General features: G+C 40.2%; 1 long non-coding RNA gene and 1 pseudogene across 1 annotated transcript in view; one reads left to right on the top strand and one right to left on the bottom strand.

The window, feature by feature from the left end:
• Positions 1 to 3178: 3178 nt before the first annotated feature.
• The window catches only part of LOC148718427 (uncharacterized), a 186078-nt gene continuing 172029 nt past the window's right edge, over positions 3179 to 17227 (top strand). The window contains exon 1 of the long non-coding RNA XR_015994251.1: positions 3179 to 3254. This is a non-coding gene — a long non-coding RNA (uncharacterized LOC148718427). The remainder of the gene's footprint in view (positions 3255 to 17227) is intronic.
• LOC148718428 (uncharacterized) lies at positions 8991 to 15279 on the bottom strand (annotated as a pseudogene).

The following is a 17227-nucleotide window of genomic DNA, read 5'->3' on the forward strand; positions in this document are numbered from 1 at the left end:
ATGTCAACATATGCTAGTGGATGTCACAAAATTGAGCATTTTGGGTACGGAAAGCATTTGAAATTTGACTGGTGCGCAGAGTTTAAATATCATTGGATCACTCGACGGTGGAATGAACTAATGATTTTTAATGTAGCTCATACTTTAAGGACGTGACAATTTACATGTATGACTTTTTGAGTCGCATTCCGTACGATTTACTGCACTAACGCCATTAGCAGCTCCTTCTACTAGATCTCTTTGGGGAAAAACTGTCGTTTGCTTTTTCGGTCTCGTGCGTCGGGAAACTGATAGAGGTCTTGTGATCTCCAGTTAAGTGATAGCTCTTCAATATGATGTCTTTGTATTCAAGCTGCACAGATAATTTTATAAGACATTCGGATCTGATCGAGGAACATCTTTTGTGTCAAGCCAATCAAGTTTTAAAAACGAGAACCAAGGGCATTTTCTACCATAGCTGGTAATATGTTATTGTTCGAAACGTACATTATCTTACAGCTCAAAACTAACATTTTGTTTGATGATATATTTGTCATAAGTACTTATCCAATAATCAATTAAAGAACTTAACCCCAGGTGTGTTCAGTGGGTTGGGACGGTTGTACAAATTGTAAGTAAGAACCAATTGTGCCAACAATTTAATGCCAGACGGAGACAGTCTGACTATCAAAACATCCGCCTAACACTCACGCTTGAAACAGACCCAGCAATGCAGTGTATCTCAACTAAATCTTCTCTTACGTGTATCTGATAATGGGGAAAATTTTGAAAGAGTACTGCTTATAAGTTTGGGATAAATTGTTTATTGTTGTTCAATGTTGACCTTTAGGACGTGTTTGCTTTTTCGTGAGGTTTTGCAAGAAGAACATTTGTGTTCCTTAACATTGCATATTACAAATTGAAATGTTACAAACTGTTTAAATTTAACAATGTGAGATATATTATCGAAGAAATATGCTTCATCAAAAAAATTTATTATAACTTAATAATCCAGAGAGGATCATCTAAAACTGATATATGAATATTGTAAAATGAGGATCCACTTAGAAAGTTGTAAGTCTAAAACTATGCTTCCCCATAAGTGCAGCGTCAGTAGAGCAAGAAATATTATGAACGTTGAAAGGTTTTCTTTTATGGCTGACTGTTTATTGGAAAAAGATATATTAATTAGCAAATCTTGACCGGCCGTGATGTGGCTTACAAATAATGTGTCTGCTTTGTTTAAGAATAAATTCAGGATTTTCTATGCTGAAAAAAAAGTAAAAGTTTGAAAATTGACAGCCCTCGATGAAATCCTTGGAGAAGAGATGAACATTTAAGATTCAGCGGATTCTTGAAAAAACCTGTCAATTTGTTACAAGTATTTAAAACCAAACATTTTATGTAATGAGATACAATGAATATATGAAGCTCATATATTTTGAACTGCGGTATTAGATACGTATGATGCACGATCCTCGCAGTAGATAGCGCGAATCAACTTAACGGCCTGCTCCCAGTTGGCTTGTTAGCTCAATTGGTAGAGCGCTGCACTAGTATCGCAGAGGTCAGTGGTTCGAGTCCCGTACAGGCCTGATTTTTTTCAGGTCTGATTTACGCTATTGCATAAATAGCGCTATCTACTGCGAGGATCGTGCATCATACGTATCTAATACCGCAGTTCAAAATATATGAACTTCATATATTCATTGTATCTCATTTATCACTTTCACGGGTTTATTACGAATCAACATAACGGCCTGCTCCCAGTTGGCTTGTTACCTCAATTGGTAGAGCGCTGCACTAGTATCGCAGAGGTTAGTGGTTCGAGTCCCGTACAGGCCTGATTTTCGCTATTGCATAAATACCGCTATCTACTGCGAGGATCGTGTATCATACGTATTTTATGTAATGATTAAAAATTCGAATGATCTCTTCGCTCAAATCTGATCAGGTTCAATTTTTACTTATGTCGGTTTTAGTTGGATGTTTTGTTCAAGGTGTGCCTCTGCATTTCGACTTGTTATCGATTTGAAAGTAAAACGCACTTTATCATTCATGTATTTTGAAGTAAGCGACATTTCTTGGTACGTTTGAAATCTCTTTTTTACCATGTTGTTGTACAATTTTGCTTCTGAAACCAAGAAAGGCTCTTATTTCAAAAACAGGTAAAGGAAAGCCTTGAGTCCGGGACTCTATCATTACATTCTATACGAGTACTCTAATGCATTATCTTGTTTTTGTCTCGTTGTTGTCAAGTAGCGCTCTATATAAGCACTAAAGGTTCGCGAGTCTCAGTTTCCAAGCTTTGAACGGTGAATTTACAGACGAGCTAGGAGTTTTGCACTCTTCGCATTAGATGGAAAATTGATTTTCTTTTGTTTAATAAAAGCGCTATCCAGCGTACAAAATTGTATGCCGTTTTTTTTTCTTAAAGAGATAGATAAGGTTTCATGAAAAAAAAAACCAATTGTGGGATAAATTTTTAGGAAAAGACGTCGGTCCTCAAGCCGATAGATAACTTCTTTAACCTATCTTTTCTTTCTTTCTTCCTTTATTTCTATCTTTTTTCGTGAAGTTTTTAGGAAGGGCATTTGTATTCCTTCATATTGCCACATGTTACATGTTAAAATTTTGCAAACTGTTTGGATTTAACAATTGTGAGATATATTATTAGGCAAATATGTTTCATTAGTGAGAATTTTCCATAATTTGAGAAGATAAAGAGAACCAATCAAAACTGCTATATGAATAGTGTGAAATGAGGATACACTTACAAAGTTGTAGGTTTAAGGCACTGCGTCCCCATAAATGTAGCGTCAACACGTCAATAAATATGATAAATTTTGAAAAGTTCTCTTTCAGAGCAGACTTGCCAGAAAAAGATGTATTGATTAGCAAAACTCGACCGGCCGTGGTGTTTATTACAAACAATAAGTTTCCTTTGTTTCACAATGTACTCGCGATTTTGAAGCTAGAAATTTTACGGGCGTTGACAAACCTTGAAGAAGAGATGAACGTTTAAGATTTAGCCGATTCTTGAATACTTCGTCAAATTGTCACATGATTTAAAACCAAACATCGATGACACCAAATCACATTTGCTAGAAAAACAGCCTAAAAAGTTTCAGTAACAGTCAGTGCCTTTCCATTATTTTGTGCTACTGCCTTCCTTCCTTCTCATATTTTGATTTACTCTTCAGGGACCTGTCCAAGAACAATTTGCAGAACTTATCTTCAGGAATGTTCCAGAGCAACAGAGGACTACGGCACCTGTAAGTAGAATCCTTCTAAAACTTTGTACTATCACTAGTTCTTAGTCATGGGATAGGGGCGACGAGGTAATTTCTCTGAGTATACGTTGAAGTGCCTGTATTAGTGCGCGCGCATGTTTCGAGATTATGTAAGTTGAAATGTCGTCAACAAATCACGCGCACTTTTTTTTGGACGTGTGCAAGTTTCATTAGAGGAGTGGAAAGTTTTGAGTTATACGAGCAGCAATTTGTTTGGCGGTCGTTGGTATTTACCAAGTGTACCATGAGTTTACCGTGTTAAGAATAGACGCTTTTGTTTGATTTCCGTTTCGTTTCCTAATGTTTTCGGCGACCACGATGCGAGAAAGGTATAAGATGTTATGTTTGAGGTTTCGTTTGCGAGTTGACTTTGAGCGCTATGACTTCCAAATCCGAGGATAGCGATGTTACCGAAATAACCGAGAAAAACGACAGAACTGGACCGAGTGGAGTCGACAAACAGAAGCAAAAGGACATTCTGTGGATACAGATTGAGAGAAGGAAACCTACTGCAAAGACAAAAGTCACAAATCTCAGACATGAAATAACGGACATAAAAAGTGTGACTGAACCGCTATGGGCAGCCCTAGAGGACGCACAAGAAATTTTAGAGGAAATCACTGCGTTCTATGTCGAAGTCGAAGTCGAAGTCGAAGAACAAGCTGTGAAAAAAGAACCGTTTGAAGAGTCCGAAGCGATCGAGAGAGACGTACAAAGAACGACTGAAGCGGGACAAAATGCGATCAAAGTCCGCGCGTTTAAAACCGTAGATATGAACAAGCCGTTAAGCAAGAACACACCAGATCGCTACTAGCAATCGGCCAGAGAAGATCAGCTGAACGAAAGTCACGGCAGCCACGACAGAAATAGATATTTGAAGCCGTTAACAGTTCCGAAGTTCAATGGTGACAAACGAAAGTTTGAAGATGTTTGGGCTCTTTTTACAAGTCTCGTAGACAAGTCAACAGAGCCATTTGAAAATGGCAAGGCTACGACAATGCCTTACAGGGAACGCTTTGGAAGCCATCCGTGGTCTTGGAGTCACCGCCCACGAATACCAGGAGGCAAAACAAATATTAAAGACAAAGTATGAAGGTACGCGCCGGCTTCTGCGAGCCTACTTGGATCAACTAGAACAGGCACTGTTCATTAGAAGAAACGATATCTACGCGCTTGAGAAGTTTGCTGACCTTGTTAGAATCAGTGGTGAAGTTACAGGCCGAAGGAAGAGAAGGTGTGTTACGAGATGGAACTCTTCACAGTCTGCTGGTAAAAAAAGTTGCCTGATCGTCAGCTAGAGAATTGCAGTCACTGGTTAAAGAAATGCCCCAGACAAAGATCATTCATAGGTTGCAAAGAGTAGTTGAAAGTCGAAGTCAGATTCGGAATAGAAGCAGCGGTGAACAGGAATAAGTCGAAACCTGTCCAGTACGTCAAACTACCGAGAGTACCGAGATACAAGGATCGGAGCAGGATGCGAAATTTACATACTGTTGCAATAGGGAAAGAGTCGCGTAGTGTGAAGACTCAGTGATCTTTCTGTCACAGTTTCAATCACGGGGTGTAGTATTGCAAGGAGTTTGGCGACGGAGGAGTGGATGACGTCTGGAAGATCGAGAAAGAAGAAAGCTGTGTTTCCGTTGCCTAGCCTCTGATCACGGGGGAAAGATTGCCCAAAAGGCCCGGGAGGGGGCACCCGCTGTGACCCCGACCAGCTATAATGAAGGAACGCCGACTGAACCTTATTCGTGACGAGCTGTCCCTCTGTGGATGAAGGCCAATGCTAGAAACTTAAAAATAAACGGCATCCTAGACGACGCGTTGAACGAAACTTTCCTAAATGAATAAGGTTAATGGGGCACTGAGATTGGTAGAGCCTTTCCAAAAATTTCAAGTTTATGTTCTCAACGACATCTTCGAAACGTTTCAGTCCATACCATTAAAATTTCAAATTCAAAGGTAGATGGCGGGTTTTCAAAGGAAATCAGGGTAAAAACATATACTCAGAAAGTCGCAAGCAGTTACAGAGCTGTGAACTAGAAAAAACATCAGAATGAACACCCTCACTTGACCCAGTGCAGTTTTCCCAAGCCGGCCAATGATGGATGGATTTGTCGATCTTTTGATTGGCATTGATAACGCTTAACTCCATTATTCACATGTTGATCTCCGAGGGAAACATGGTTGACCTATCGCCCGCCTCGGACCACTTGGGTTGAGTAGTATTCGCGCAGCTGATTAAAACAAAACCGCGAGAACATGATCTCACGTTAATGTTATTCGCTCCTTGTTCACCAAGAGCCTAATTGGAGCGAGAGAAAAGAATCCTGATGTGATGTCGAGAACAGCCTAAAGATGTTCTGGGAAATTGAGAAGTCTGACACAGACCGCGATGACAGACTGGTATTGACTGAAGAAGAAAGCAAAAGGAAAGATTCCCTCAAGTACAAAAATGAAAGATATCTTGTAGCTGTTCCTTGGAAAGAAAACAAACCCGATCTACCTGGCACTAAACCTATGGTACTGTTTTGCATACGAAGCACCAAAAGGAATTTAAAGAAGAAAAGCCACGTCGCCGAAGAATATCAAGTAGCCATCCAGGCCTATGTTGCTAAAAGATATTTAGGAAAGGTTCTCTCAAACGAGCAGCTGCCAGCTTACGTATGGACAACAAAAGTGCGAGTCGTATTTGATTCTGCCGCTAAATGTAATGGCACTTCCTTAAATGACATAATTCATTCCGGGCCGAAATAGCTACAAGATCTTTTTAACGTCCTCGTCCGATTTCGTCGAAACCCTGCTGGCATCGCTTGCGACATCAATGGAATGTATCTCCGGCGAAGGGCTAATGCTCGAAGCGTCAGCATTTGTAATCGTTACGGTGGCCAATTTACCATTTCAACTTTGTTGATATATCCAAATTATCTCCAGATAGAGATTAAGGAGCCGGACCGATCCCACTTCCGTCTGTTGTGGAGAGATCTTGACGCTAACCGAGAGCCAGACGTGTTCGAGTTTAAGCGTGCAGTTTTTGGAAAGAACTCTGTTGCTATGGGGTCGCAGTTTGTTGCGCAAGAAAACGCTCGAGGAAACCAAACCAGTTAAATAAACTTATATGGAAGAACCTATTGGCAGTCTTGATAGCGATAATGAAGGAGTGGAGCTATACCATCACTTGAAGGAACTATGGGAAGTAGATCTCTAATTTACCGAAAGTTATTGGAGCGATTTCATCAGAAGAACACACCGCAAAGATAGTGATTAACAGCGGTCAAGACCCGATAACGAAGACACTGGGAATTCCGTGGAACAGTACCGAAGACGTGTTTACCTTTGCCGCTTCTCCAGTTTCCTTGGAATTTCAGACAACAAAGGGAAACGTCCTGCGTAAAGTAGCAACGGTTTTTGAACCTCTGGGATTCGTTTGCCCATACGTTATTGTGGCGAGAATTCTACTTCAGGGGCTGTGGATGCGAGGCTACAACTGGGATGACGAAGTTCAAGATAAATGGCAAACCAAATCGGGGTTTGGTTTGAGCAATTGAGAAGTCTGCAGAAGGTGAAGATTCCCCGGTGTCTACGAAGTCCATAGCCTGTCAAGTCTAAAGCACATTGTGACAGTCGAACTTGGGGTAACATGGAGATTCAATCTAGCAGCTGCCCCACATTTTGGAGGAGCCCATGAAGTAATGGTGAAAGCTGCTAAGAAAGCTACTCACGCCGTTGTGGGAAAACGAGACATAAACGATGAGGAGCTGATCGCCGTGTTCGTTGGAGTCCCTTCTTAATACCTGTCCGTTGTCTTATCAGAGTTCAAGTCCACGAGACGATGTTCCATTGACACCTAACCATTTCTTGCTCGGCGAAATGGGGGGAGGCCGTTGAAACCACTACTTCGCATCCACGTCAACGATGGCGAAAGGTTCAAGACATTAATTATTTTACGAGTGTGGAGGAGATGGCTCAAGGAATTTTTTTCCAGCCCTTAACAGTCGAACAACATGGACTCCAGAATGCCGAGACCTAAGAGTTGAGGATGTGGTTCTAGCTTGTGAATTAGCCCGATACTCCAAGAGGACGTTGGCTATTGGGAGGGATTGTTGAAGTGTATCCTGGACGAGATGGCCACACCTGCATAGCTAAAGTTGCCTGTGGTGTCAGGACTTTCATGAGACCGATAAGCAAACTGACTCCGCTTGGAATTGATTGTTAGAAACACAGTGTGGGGAGGGAAAAATGTTAAGAAGACGTTACTGAACTTGTGCGGGCGCGGCTCGTGCACACGAACTTTGAGATTATGGAAGTTACAATATCGTCAACAAATCACGCGGATTTTTTTTTGACGTGTGCAAGTTTCTTTTAAATGAGTTGAAAGTTTTGAGTTTTCGAGTGGCAATTTGATTGGCAGTTGTTGATATTTACCGTCTTTACCGTGAGTTTACCGTTTACCGTGTTACAAATAAACGTGTTTGTTTGGTTTCCGTTTCGCTTCCAAACAAAGAGTGAAATATCTGCAGCAGACATCAGTAACTCATGAGACTTTATCGGATTTTAATTAAGTTTAGTATTTTCTTTGATCTTAGCTTATGTAGAAAATCTGGGCAGTATTTTTAAGCAAAGACCTCAAGCTGATAGTTAAATTCTTTATCCTGTCTTTTCTCTTCCTTTCCAACCACTTTGGTTGCAAGAAAAAAACATTGGTTTGGAAATGGATTTTGTGATAACAAATGTGTCATTGAGAGGGTTGACACGTGGCCTAAAAACTTTTTCGTAATAAATTTGAATCCATCCCAAAAGGTAGCTCAGAAAGTTAAGAGATGAAGTATTTGTTTACAACTGAGTTGATCGATCGGACTTTCGTTTCATGGGAATGTGAATTCTCCAAAAGAATTTGTTCATTGTAAAACGGTAAGCGAAGTATTAAGTTCTACTACAAATGCCGTTTAGGTAAATTTTTACGTTTTAAATCCGTATAATTTGGACATTTCTACCAGAAATTAGATAGTAGAAAGTGAAGAAATTCAATGAGAAAAAGCTGCATTAAATTAACTTGTGTCTAGTTTAAATTTCTTTTGTCACTTAAGTTTTTTTAAAGAAACAAGGCTGGATATACGAACCAGTTTGTTTGGAAGCCTTTTAAATCATTCTTATCTTTACGCAAATAAATTGTTTCTGTGAATCCTCTCTGTTTAATTTAAATTACCTCTGTTTTCTCTACCATCTACTCGTTAAGTACTGTTAAATTTATGGAGGATCTTGTCGTTGTTACAGCCCTAAATCAATTAAGTTTAGAACAAAGGCCTATACCCTCGGGCGGTACTCAAGACTTCGTGCACAGTTTTTCTCAATATGGACCCACCAATGCTGAATAACGTTATGTACGTCAGTTTTGAAAGAAGCCTTGATTTTCATATTTCGTTATCTACTTGTTACATTTGTCATGAGAAATTGAAAAGAGTGAAATATCTGCAGGAGAAAACAGGAACTCGTAAGAGACTTTGTCGGCTTCTAAGTTAGTATTTTCCCTGACCTTCTTGATGTACACGTAGAAGAAGTGACTTGGAATAACATTTGACGATAAAATCTTGCGACAAAACGTTGCTTGATAACATTGTAGAATTTAAAGACAATAAAAATCTATAGATAGCTAAAATCGATGACGTTTCGACGTCAACATAACGTCATTATCAAGTGAATGATGTATAAAAGTAAGTTCTATAAATACTAAAAACCAACAATAAGAGAAAATAATTTGCGGGTTAAACAAAAAGTTTAGCACGTATGGAGTCCGTTTGCACGTTCAGATTAGGTTTGAATTTCTTAATATAAAGCATTTCAAACACTAAACAATCAAATTTGCTTTGACACTTTCTCAGAATCTTAAAATGACTATCATTCAAACGATCCCTGCTACCATGCGCTTCATGAAAATGCTTGCCAATTGCCGACTTTTTGTGTTCAGTGACACGTTGAAAAAGGTGTTGGGTCTTATAGCCGATATAATCTGTGTTGCACAGATCACATACAAAATGATAAACAACGCATCGCTGATTATCAATTGACGGCTTGGGTTCTTTAGGCTTTAGGTCTTCTTCTAATTTCTTGCTTACAAAACCTGGCTGCAAAACGAGGCCAATCTTACTACTGAGATCACACAGCTGTCTCCGAACAGAATTAGTTGAAACCTGATCTTTGAATGGTAGATTAATTCTGACTATGTTGCTCTCGTCAGCATTTCTCTGGGCTGTGCCTACAGAAGGTTTACGAGAAACAAAATTGGAAATAACAGAATCTATAAGACTACAAGGGTAATCAAGACGGCTAAAATGGAACGAAATTTGGCGCATTCTTCATTAAAAGCCTCTATTGTGGAGGATAGCGCATAAGCGCGATGTAACATTGTCTTTAATAAAGAGTCTTTATAGCGTTTGTCAGTATGACTGTGGAAATGTAAAAGCAAGCCAATATCAGTTGGCTTTCTATAGACTTGAGTTTCAAGTTTTGTTCCATTCTTGATGATATCAATGCCGATGAAAGGAATCCTATCATCAACAGTAAGCTCCATCGTGAACAGTAAACTGGGATGTAGGCCATTCAGAGTAGTAAGAAACTTAGTGGCAGCATCAGTAATTGACATCCTTGCAAGAGTATCATCAACGTATCTTCTGTACAAATGAGGCATCAAGTCATCGCGTGTGAGTTTCTCTTCGAGGTGGCGCATGAAGACGTTCGCCATTAGAGGGCCAAGGGGAGAGCCCATAGCTACTCCATCCGTCTGCTCATACAACTTAACAAGGGGATCTTTTAGGAGGTTAAGCCCATGGGTTTTATTAAACCAGTCATCCGCGAAGGCTTCGTTGACTAAGATGTTAATAGTCTCATCCAACGGCACGTTGGTGAAGAGAGCTGTAACATCATAAGAGACCAGAATATCATCTTCATTGACAGAGGTTACCAGAATAGGCTTCTTGATGTACTTTACATAGAGAAACCGGATAACGAAAAGCCTTGAGGAAACTGTAAACTGTATAATCGTCATTGGGTTAACTTCATTATACTGTGAAATATTGAACCTTTTAAAGTAACAAAATTGAGCATTTTGGGTACGGAAAGCATTTAAAAACTCAATTAGACTGGTGTGCAGAGTTTATAGATCATTGGATCACTCTATGGTGCAATGAACTAATGATTTTTAATCTAGCTCATACGGACATGACAGTTTACATTTATGACTTTTTGAGTCGCGTTACGAACGGTTTACTGCACTAACACCATTAGCAGCTCCTCCTACGATATCTCTCTGGGGATGGGGAAAGATTTGTATACAGGAAAAACTGTGGTTTGCTTTTTCGGTCTAGTGCGTCAGGAAAATTGATAGAGGTCTTGTGATGTCCAGTCGAGTGATAGCTCTTCAATATGATATCTTTGCGTTCAAGCTACACAGAGAATTCTATAAGACATTCATGAACTTAACCTCTTTTCGGATCTGATCGAGGAATATCTTTTGCGTTAAGCCAATCATGCTTTAAAAACGAGAAGCCAAGGCATTTTTATCATAGCTGGTAATATGTTATTATTCGAAAGAGTATCTTCAAGCTCAAAGATAACATTTTGTTTGATGATATGTTCGTCGTAGTTACTTGTCCAATAATCAATTAAAGAACTTAACCTCAGAACCAATTGTGCCAACAAATTAAAGCCAGACGGAGACAGTCTGACTATCAAAACATCCGCCCAACATTCACGCTTCAAACAGACGCAGCAATGTAGTGTATATCAGCTAAATCTTCTCACACATGTATCTCAAAATGGGGAAAATTTAAAAGAATACTGCTTATACGTTTGGGATAAATTGATTGTTGTTACTTAATGTTCACCTTTAGGACGTGTTTGCTTTTTCGTAAAGTTCTACAAGAACATTTGTCTTCCTTAACATTGCACTTTACAAATGGAAATATTGCAAACTGTTTAGATTTAACAATTTCGAAATATATTATCCGGCAAATTTGCTTTATTAAAAAAAAATTATTATAACTTGATAGTCTAGAGAGGATCAGTTAAAACCTATAAAAGAATAGTTTAAAATGAGGATCCACTTACCAAGTTTCGTTCTAAAACACTGCCTCCCCATAAATGCAGCGTCAATACAGCAGTAATGTATTGATTAGCAAATCTTGACCAGCCGCGGTGTTTATTACAAATGATAAGCCTGCTTTGTTTTACAATATATTAAGGATTCATTTATGCTGATAAAAATAATGAAAGTCAGAAAATTGACAGCCCTCGATCAAAACCGTGGAGAAAGATGAACATTTACGATTCAGCCTTTTCTTGAAAAAACTTTCAAATCGTTACAATTTCTACTTTTGTCGAGAGCTAAAGTTTATGAAAAAGAAAAAACAATTGTGAGGTAAATATAAATTTTTAGAAAATCTGGGCATTGTTTTTAAGCAAAGACGTCGGTAACGACCTCAAGCCGATAGATAACTTCTTTATCCTATCTTTTCTCTCCCTTTCAAACCACTTTGGCCGACAGAAAAATAGATGATTTGGAAATTAAGTTTGTGATAATAGGTGTGTCATTAAGTGGGTTGACAGGCGGCATAAGGAAAAGATTGTGGTTGGCTTTTTTGGTCTCGTGCGTCGTGAAAATTGATAGAAGTCATGTGATGTTCGGATTTTTTGATAGTTTTCCAATATGATTTCTTTACGTTCAAGCTGCACAGAGAGTCCCACGAGACATCTGTTAAATAAATTGAAGAAAAGATGATCATTTAAGAAATCAGTAACTTATTTTAAACTGTGTCGGCTTCTTAGCTTATAAGCTTATAACAAAATCTCGAGCACTTTAATAGGGCAAATTGTATAATCATAACTGAGTTAACTTCATTTTATGGTGAAATATTGAATTTTTTTCAAAGTGTTTCATATTCTGAGTAAATAGTTTTTCCTTTAATATTTTACGGCCGGGAAGATACCTTCCCGCAAATGGGGTGGATCTTATTGTAAACACATGCAAGCGGATGACACAAAACTGAGCAATTTGGGTACGAAAAGCTTTTAAAATTCAATTTGACTAGTCTGCACAATTAATAGATGACTGGGTCAACAACACTTTAAGCAGGAATGAACTAACCAGTTTAAGGGAGGTCATACTTTAAGGACATGACAGTTTATATGTATGACTTTTTGAGTCGCATTTGAAACGGTTCGTTTATTGCATTAACACCATTAACAATCCCTCCTACCAGATTTCTTTAAGGATGGAGAAGAATTTCTATGCAGGAAAGACTATGGTTGTCTCTTTCGGTCTCATGCGTCAAGAAATTTGATGGAAGTCTTGTGATGTCTGGTTTGGTGACAGCTTTTCATTGCGATGGTTTTACGATCAATCTGCACAGAGATTTCTATGAGACATCTATACTAGTAACCGTTTTTTGGATTCGATCAAAGAAATATCGCTTGCCTCAAGACAGTCAAGCTTTTGAAACGAGAACTAAAGGCATTTTTTATTATAGCTGAAAGTATTTAATTATTCGAAACATTATCTAACAGCTCAAAGCTGCCATTTTGTTGTGATGATCTGTTCGTCATAGGCACTTCCAATAGTCATCTAGAGGACTTTACCTTCAGTAGCTTTCAGTTGGTTGAGATCGCTGGAGCAAAATTAAAGCCAGACTGAGGCAGCCTGACTAGCAAAGCATCTACCTAACACTCGCGCTTGGAACAGACCTACGATGGCAATGTATTTTAACAAAGTTTTCTTACACATATTTCTCAAAATGAGGACAAGTTTGAAAGAGTACTGCTTATAAGTTTGGGAAAAATTGTTTATTGTTCACTTCTAAGGGGTGTTTGCTTTTTTCGTGAAAAGTTTTGTGTTCCTTCACATTGTCTATCACATATTGAAATTTTGCAAACTGTTTAGATTTAACAATTGTGAGGTATATTAGAATTTAAGCGTGTAGTTTATGGAAATAATTCCGCGCCTATGGAAGTTGTTGCGCACGAAAACGCTCGAAAAAACCAAGACTGTTGTCCCCTTGCCACTGAGACTGTCTTTAAGTTCACCTATATGGACGGTTCTATTGACCATCTTTAAAGCAATGATGAAGGATTGGAGCTATACCATCAATTGAAGGCACTATGGGGAGTCGCCGGCGTACAAGCCATGAAGTGGATCTCTAATTCATCGGTAGTTGTTGAAGCGATTCCATAAGAAGAACGCGCCACAGAGATCGTTATTAACAGTACTGAAGACGTGTTTACTGTTGCCGCTTCTCCAGGTTCCCTAGAGTTTCAGACAACAAAGCGAAACGTCCTGCGCAAAGTAGCAACGATTTTTGACCCGCTGGGATTTGTATGCTCGTACGTTATAGTGACGAAAATTCTACTTCAGGAATTGTGGATGCGAGGCTACGACTGGGACGATGAAGTTCAAGATGAAAGAGCAAACCAAATCGGGGCTTGGTTTGAGCAATTGAAAATTCCGCACGAGGTGAAGATTCCCCGGTGTCTGCTATATCCAGAGCAAGGGCGTAGCCAGGGGGGTCCTGGGGTACCCGTGACCCCCCCCCCTTGGTAGGCCTTCTTTAGAGCAAACAACTTACAATATTCAGGTGGAGTTAAGGCCATAACAATATCTTGGCCGTAAAAACCATTGTTGAAAAGCACACTTTTTTAAATTTTTTTTTGTAAAGTATTTTCGTCAACGGCTCTTGTATTTAGTTAATATAGACCTTTATGCCGCGAGAATACGACTGAGCTCGCCGATACACGCGGGAGAGTAGCGGTGTAAGTGGTGAGTAGCCTCTGTGATCCCCCCTTTGAAAAATTCTGGCTACGCCCCTGCAGAGCCTGTCAAGTCAAAGCACATTGCGACTTTTGTCGATGCCTCTCAACAAGCCTGCGGTGCAGCAGTCTATATCCGATACGATAACGATAATGTAACAAGTCGCCTGATTGCAGCAAAAAGTGAAGTGGCGCCATTGAACCCGTTGACAATACCCAAACTGGAACTCATGATGCGATTTTTGGCCTGCACCTAACATAGTCGTTACTGACGGCCTTAGATGTACCAATGCAGAGCGTGACGTTTTACTCTGACAGTAGAGATGTTCTATGGTGGATTCGAGGACGCGGCAAAGACTTCCGACAGGTAGTCAAAGATGAAAGTCCAGGATAGACCTAGTGAAATGCAAGAGATGAGAAACTCGAAGACTGAAGAAGACATGAATGCCTATGGAACCCTTATGACGTGTAACTTCCAGAAAGGAACCGCACCGAAACACAACAACACACTAGAAGAGTGGAGACTAGATCCGAAACGGTTTTCCAGTTGGACGCATTTGGTTCAAGTACACGTGGGAGCGAGAAGAGTGCCACAAAACATGCGTTACAGAGACCCCAGGAATGAAAGTATGGAACTGTTGCCCGAGGAAATAAAGGATGCTGAAAGAGAAGTGTACGTCTGGAACAAGGCGAAGCTTTCCGTGACGAGTACACAGCTTTGAGTTCAGGGAAGTCGAAATCAGAGAAAAGCCTGTTAATAAAGCGTAATCCGTGCATAATGACGATGGAGTTATCCGCAGTGATGGTCAATTAAAGTTCGCAGGTTTTCTTCCATATGATACCAGATTTGCAATTATTCTGCCTCTTTGACACTGGCTGACGAAACTTATTGTGAAGCATTGTCATGAGAGAGGGAATCATGCAGCTGGAGTACACTTCACTCTTTGCCAGTTGAGTGAGAGATTTTGGATCATCGCCGCACGCGAGGAGATTCGGGAGTGGGATCATGAATGTAATGAATGTAAGAGAAGACGAAACAAGCCAGCTTGTCAGATTATGGCCCACTCCTGCAAAAGAGGCTCCGTTTCAGCTTCAGAACCTTCGCCCAAACAGCCGTAGATTTTGAAGGTCTTTCTATACTGTTCAAGGACGCAGACAACCACGACAGAAAAGGTGGCTGTGCCTTTTTACTTGCTTGGAAAGACGAGCAGTGCATTTAGATGTGGCCTGGGGGACTAGATGCCGACGCGTTCTTAAACGCCTTCGCTCGTTTAACCAGTCGTCGTGGAGTTTTTAAAGAAGTGACAAGCGATAGAGGTACAAATTTCGTAGGCGCAGTGGGTAAGTTAAAAAAATTGGCAGTTAGTTAGACGGAAAACATCTTCATAGGAAGACAGTAGAGCTTGGAGTGACATGGAGATTCGATCCACCAGCTGCTCCACACTTTTGAGGAGCCCATGAAGTAATGGTGAAAACTGCTAAGAAAGCTACTTACGCCGTTGAGGGAGAAGGAGACGTGAATGACTAGGAGATGATCACCGTGGTCGCTAGGGTGGAGTCCCTCCTTAATTCCAGTCCGTTGACTTATCAGAGTTCAGGTCGATGTTCCATCGACACCTAACCATTTCTTGCTTGGCTAAATGGGGGGACACTTCGCTCCTGAGGCCGTTGAAACCACTGCTATGCATCCGTGTCAACGATGGCGAAAGGTTCAAGACATTAATTATTTGACGAGTGTGGAGGAGCTGGCTTAATGAATTTTTTCCAGCCCTTAACTGTCGACCAAAGTGGAGTTCAGAATGCCGAGACCTAAAAGTTGAGGATGTGAATCTCGTGACTCAGCCCGATACTCTAAGAGGACGTTGGCCATTAGGAAGGATTGTTGAAGTGCATCCTGGACGAGATGGCCACACCCGTGTAGCTAAAGTTGCATGTGGTGTCAAGGCTGTCATGAGACCGATTAGGAAAGTGATTTCGCTTGGAATAAATTGATAATTACTAAATTAGAAACACACAAGGACAACCTCTCAGTGCGGGAGGGGAAAATGTTAAGAAGACGTTACCGAACTCCTGCGGGCGCGACTGGCGCGCATGCGCTTTGAGATTATGTAAGTTAAAATGGTGGCAACAAGTCATGGGGAGTTTTTTTTTACGTGTGCGAGTTTCTTTTAGGGGAGTTGAAAGTTTTGAGCTTTTTGAGCGGATATGTGTTTGGCGGTTGTTGGTATTGTTCATAAAGGCGGAGCTTAGAGTTATTAATATGCACGCGCGAAGTTCAAAATGAATCCGTTCAACTCCCCAAGGCCCTTAGGACGGGGAAGAATTGAAGAGAGGAAATATATGTTCTAGAAATATTAGATTTGATACTATTTCCAGGCATCGGATTTCCTTCATATGTTGCATGAGTCCTTTATACCTTTTAAGAAAACATATCCATAACCCATATGCAACCCAACGTGCTGATATCTTCGTTTAGAAGAAATTCGGTCTCGAAGTTATCATACAGCTATTTCCCATACTGAAATTTACTCAAAGTAGGTCAAGTTGAACAGATAATTGATAAAGGTTAAAGAGATAGTACCGAGCCAAAAATGGTTCTTATTTTATTACGAAAATCTCTTCTTTGAAAACCATATTGTTTAAGTTTAAGTTTAAGTTTAATTAATTCGCCACGGGAATGGCAGGAGAAAGGAACAGAACTCTCGTTCCAACTGACACCTAACCCCTTTTTTACCCACCCAGTCCACCCCGGAGAGGACATCCATTACACAGTAATCTCGTGTGTAAAAATTAACGTCTCCTACCCCAACCCTGCAGGAGACGGGACCACCATTTATTCGTCCTTATCCGAGAAGACTAGAATATCTAAACCATTTCTTGATGTTATAGAAAGGCAGCATATTCTTCTCAATTATTTTAAGACCTTGAGTGATGGTCCAGCCGGGGCTCGAACCCTCGACCTCCCGCACAACAATCCAGCGCTTTATCCATTGGGCTAACCAAGAGGCGGTTTTGATATTTTATATAGCTGTGAAAACACTAAACGCAGGAGAACCTTTGCCTTCAGCGGCCATTTTTCTTTATTGTGTCATGACATTATTTTGTCGTCTCGGTCTTTGAAATTTAGCGCCCTCGCACACGTAAATATCCCGGATGTGTCATAC

This window comes from Stylophora pistillata, chromosome 12 (assembly GCF_964205215.1).
Source record: "Stylophora pistillata chromosome 12, jaStyPist1.2, whole genome shotgun sequence".
Lineage (NCBI taxonomy): Eukaryota > Metazoa > Cnidaria > Anthozoa > Scleractinia > Pocilloporidae > Stylophora > Stylophora pistillata.